The sequence below is a fragment of the Amblyomma maculatum genome, chromosome 1 (genome assembly GCF_055883805.1).
Source record: "Amblyomma maculatum isolate TAMU_Amacu chromosome 1, ASM5588380v1, whole genome shotgun sequence".
Lineage (NCBI taxonomy): Eukaryota > Metazoa > Arthropoda > Arachnida > Ixodida > Ixodidae > Amblyomma > Amblyomma maculatum.
In genome coordinates, this window is record NC_139344.1 from 212,831,310 (window position 1) to 212,836,888 (window position 5,579).

Below are 5,579 nucleotides of genomic sequence, written 5' to 3' on the forward strand. Positions count from 1 at the left end.
CTGCCTTTTCGTTTTATAACGAGTGTACAATTCTCCTTTTCCCTTATTTCTTTTTTTTTTTTTTTGGGGGGGGGGGGGTTCCTTCGAGTGGGAACAATGTGCAGGCTCAAAACGTGAGAGAAATGGAACAGCCTGGAAGTCGCTTTGTAGAGGAAAGGAAACCGACCGAGATAATCGTATCATCCTGATGCTCACTGTCCTGACGTTTGGACAGGAAGCCGTGCTTTCAAAGGTCTCTCTTCTGTGTTGTACATTTCGCTTCTGCTGTCTGCGTAGTGTACGATTCGTTGTGTCTCACTGTGTGCGCACAATGTCTCTACATTCATTCACGAACACACACACACACGCACGCTCACATCAGTTCATATCTCAGAAGCGCTGAAGTGAAAGCGACTGCTGGTCAGTGGTTTGTATGCACAACTACAACTGTCAGTTTATTTATCTTATCATTTTTGCGCGCTCTATACGCGTGTCATCTATACCTTCCACATTGTCCTTGGCGTTGTGTGAGAATGTTGTCACACGTAGCTTGTTACCAGTGCACCTGATGTATTGGATGTGATTTTTCGGTATTGGTGTTTTCGGCGTTGATGTCTTTGCCTCTATTGTCTTGTCGCTAATGAATCTTGATTACGGTTGCTGCAATTTCAACTGGCTCAAACGGTTACGCAAAAAAAGAAACGTAGTGCATGCCTTTGTTTTTGATGCATTGTTTTCAGTTCGCTGATTTGCCTTTTATTTTGTAAAAAAAAAAAAAAAAGCAGCACCTTATAGCCATTCTTGTCTCTGTTTAAGGAGCTACAAAGTCTTTTGCTTTGGGCTTTCTTGATTTCGTTTTCGAATAAAATATACACTTGTGGTAATATGTGTTTCTTCTTTTTATTTTGCTAGATATATTTTCTGTTGCCATGAGTTCTATTTAGCCTGTTTTTGATTCTGCTTTTAAATTAGGAACAGTTAGAATATAATTCACGTTGGGAATTATTTGTCTTTAATTCCTTTTCGGAAGTAATATTGATTGCGCTTTCTCGCCTGCCGTAAACAGCTTCTTTTTCATTTTACGGGGAAGAGAAAATGATTTGAGATATTAGAACCCTTTTTTTACTTTCCCTTTGTCGCACTTGACGACCAGACCCCTGTCAACTTGCCCGTTTAACAGTATGTGGAATGTCGGTCATTATCCTCCAATTATGAACGCTAATCACGCATCTACGAGTCCTGAAGAAAATAACCTAAACGCGAATGCCTTCTTGTTTTGCTTTTCTAACAGAAGGAGAGGGTCCCCTGGAAGCTTAATCGCAATGTAAGCTGATTACTAATTCCCTTACCAGAAAATATATGCCCGCTTTGGCGCTCTCACTGTAGAGCGCGTTTATCGTGCCTTTTGCGTTCAAGCGCTACAGCGCGTAATAGCGGACTGGAGCTTTTCCGCGTGCCTGGGTGCCCCGAATTGCGACTAGACCCCCATTTTGCTACGAATAATACCGCACCGGCGTTACGGCAGTGAAAGCCGTTAGTTGTTTTCCTCTTCTAACGAACGCTGCGCTGCACTGGTAAGTGTCCTAACCAGTTTAACAGCTACTCGGCGTTCGACGTCACTAACCCGTCTGAGTGAATCTTCGCATAATTTGGTAATGTTAACAACATAAAGAAACAGCTTCACTAAAGCGAAAAAGAGAGACTGTGGAGCTCAAAGAAAAAAAAAAGACGGAAATCGGGATGCAGTGAACAGGCAGTTAGATGTACTGTGCGAAAGAAAAGATTTAGCTTATAGCTGTCGTCTTTTTTTTATTATTATTCATTCCGCATTAATATTTCGCTCAGGCCTGCTGTGTCATGTTCGCCAAAAATATTAGCAACAGGCAAAACGCGCCGTGAAGAAACAGCCATTCTGCTATGGCCGCTGCACTTGTCTCAAGACTTTCACAAACTCATAAGTGTGTCAGGCGGATATGATAATACAAGAGTCCCCAACCTCACGAACTGAAACGGCCCATGCACGTTGAGCCTAGTGAGATCGGTGCATTGGCCGCAACGCTCGTACCGCTTCGTTGCATTGCGTCCGCAACTGCGGATTCCACCTATCCTCCCGAGAAAGAACAGCTGGTGCGGCAGACGGCATCACTGTCACCGGCGGCGGAAAAGCGTTGCCGTCGAGCCTCCGTCACGGGCGCCGATAAACGGCTCAGGCAAACTAGGCGTCGTCATCTCCTTCAATGGCGTGACTGGGCGCTCGGCAGCGGTGTTTGTTCGGAGAGAGCGTTCACAAGGAGCCCTGGCAAGGAAAGAAAGCAGTTTCGGAAACGATGGGCAAACACGTACACGGCTGCGACAAATAGTCGAGCAAATCTGCAGCTCCCCCTGTTTGCACTGAGATGCTGAGAAGGCCCCTGCATCTTTGAGATGCAGGCGTCCCGGCTGGACAAAGAAGGTCGTAGAAAGACAGCAGCAACACTCACGAGAACGAAGCACGTCAAATTTTTAACGCGATAAGCGTTACCGCGTTCTATAGAAAACCCTCCGTCGTCGGCAATGTGAGTCAAATTCATGGACGTGGTTCTGGCAGGTCACATGGCCAAGAACTGATTGGTCGGCTTACTTCATGACGTCACCAGACCATATTACATGACCGAGTTGGAAGAAGCTGGAAACTCCGGTACCAACGCGGGAGATGGATGAGATGGAAACCTAACCGTTGCATTTCGAGTCAGACACCGTACTCCTCTATAGGCCTCGCAGGCACACTCGTGCGGGTGCTTCATACATATGTCGTGTGGTATTTCACATAATGTGGTAGCTTATGGCTGTATGCTAATGAGAATGAGTGAAATAATAGAGGCACAAATTAAGGTAGTAGTGATTAAGTAACGAACTGCATGTACGCAAAGGAGGATTTAATAGTGGGTGCATTTTTTTCTCCAATAATTCGCTATTTCGGTTGTTTTGTAAGGTTTAACGTCCAAAAGTGACTTAGCCGATGAGAGACGCCGTAGAAAGGGTTCCGGAAATATCGACCCCCCGACGTTCTTTAACTCGCACTGACGCCTTGCTTTTCGCCTCCATCGAAAATCTTCTTAAGAAATAAAAGTACCTCCTACATCGTCGTAATACATGAATTAGGCATTTCATAACCCTTCTACATTAAAGATAACAAGCATTTCCTTCCACCGTGCCTAATAACTGTGTGTTTTTCGTGTGAAAATCCTATCTTCAATTTGAACACTAAATACCAGAGCAAGAAAATAAAATAAAAAATCAATGCTTCGCAGAGCAGATTTACCTTAGCGGTTAGCCAAGGCGAATAAAAAATATAAACCCGCTGTTCTGCTTCCAATTTTGACGGATTTCTTGTAGATCTTAGGCTTTTTACACAAATGTCTTTACGACACCGTTTTCTAAAACCTTCAATAGGGCAGTGACGGTAGCATATCCCAAATAACGTCCTTGTACCCTCCCCCTGCTAGGCAGATTTCAAAAAAGCTCTCTTCGTTACTTTCAAGAGGGAGCACCATCCCAAAAGCAGCTTATTTCAAACAGTGCGTATTGCAAACAGGTGAATTTCTTCTTGTGGCCGCATAACGTACCATATGGAAAATCTGGTAACCTGAAGTTTACTTCAACTTGCTGGCAGTGCGTGATAGAATTTGCATTAATGAAATAATTCCCTTGCAGACAGACCAATGCAGAACGTGTCCAGTATTCCAAGTAATGAAGTAGATAGCTAAGACGGTGCCGTTTGTTTCGCTGCTCCAGTTATCCGTCTCGGCAGGCCCGTGATCGTTCACGCTTACGTATAGTCTGCCTGTAACGCAATATATGAAAGCATAGAGTGTTGAATGTCGTGTTCTACTACAAGCTCGATAGAGTGTATGTGTGACTGGCAGGTACTATTATGAGCCCCTGTCGTATTTCCGTAGTGTCATTTCTGGCGCGCCAAGCACAGCTTAGGGGCCTGAAAAAGTCACGTTTTTCTGCAACAAACAGCAATGTGCCGCACATTCGCAAGTGTCTCTGCGACCATTGTTTTAGACCATACTGTTTCAGCGTCTTCATTTCTTACTCTGCTCGTCGTTCAATATGGGCCGAGCAGGCTGTGCCAAATGACTCCGCCAGTGCGCAGACAGCATTGCCAGTGAACGCTTGATGGCCTTGAAACCGTGTCAGTAAACGCTTTCTCCCAAAGAGGAGACGAACAGTTTTTTGTTCTTGTTGCTGCAGCTTTGTTTTAGCTTGTTACATACGTAGTAGATACGTATTGAAAAGAAAGGACAGCACTTCTGAGACGTGACCGTACATCGATGTGGATTGCAGAAAACGGTAGTTGATAATCTCAAGTTCTCCTTCCTTCAAATAGTGGACCGGCACGTTGTAACAAATGATAGCTGCTGCTAACAGGGGGGAAATACCGAGGATAAAAGTCACGGTTGCCAGCTAAATATGCTTCAATTAGACCATTATATTTTGCACGTCTGCGCGGTAGACACGTGGCCCTTTGGTAAGAGCCCGGTAGACGCAAGTCCAAACTGGCTTAAACTACTTGGTTTTCTTCAGAGTGATGCGCTAAGCGAATGAGTTTACACAAGTAATATTTCTTGCGATGCAGACATGCTTGGCTCCTCACTAGACATCTTATTCTTAAATCGCTGCGTTAGAGTTCGTTACCTGACTTGCTCGCCGTTTATAGTGACGCCAGACGCTGTAGAGGGGACCGTTACCGGGAATGAAGACCTGATCAACCAATACGATTGCAGTACAGCAAGCAAACTGAAAGAATCGTCATGGAGGTATGTTTCTTAGGGTAGTCTCGGGGCATCCAATCAAAGCTTCGAAGCTTTGAACACGCCACTCGTTCGGAAAGGTCAGGGTGCAACGGCGACAGCAAAGAAACCGAGAGTGGGGCATTTCGAGTGTGGCTGAGGACCACCCAGTGCCTTGTCGCAACGTACACTCTTGGACACAGTATCGCGCCAGCAGCGCACGTCAGCACTGCAATGAAGCCATCTGTCGCGTTCGAGTGGCCCCGCGCTCAACACACTCCCGCGCGCTATCTGTAACGGGGCTCCCGGGAGGCCCTGCTTCGCTAAAAAAAAAGGAAGGGGTGGGTGAGAGGGCACTGTTAGCAGTCATGCGCGGCTGACGTCCCCGTGGCACCTCCGAGCCTTTCTCTATGGCCGAGCGGGCGAGGCCTTACAGTGGTTACAAAACGGTCACCTAAAAGGCATCGGCGCGCATTTTGAGCTTCAGTATGCACGCTTACTGGTTGGCCAGTCATGTTACGTACGAATGACCCTACAAAGCCTGCCCGACTGCAACTTTATCATTACTGCGTTTCTAAGAAACGGAGAGCGGAGCTTTGATTTTCGCCTTTTTTTGTTCAGCCGCTTCTTCGCTAACAGTTTGTAAAAACGTTGGGACGTGGGAGAGGGGAGCGTCTATCTCCAGGTGAAATTAAAAACTTTGTTCCGCCGCAATTTGATCAAATGCGATTTTTTTTTCCCGACAAAGAAAGAACGAAAAAGTAAAAAACTTAGCTCGTTGACAGTCATTCGACCTTCTGATGTCCATCTGCTTCCCTCGGT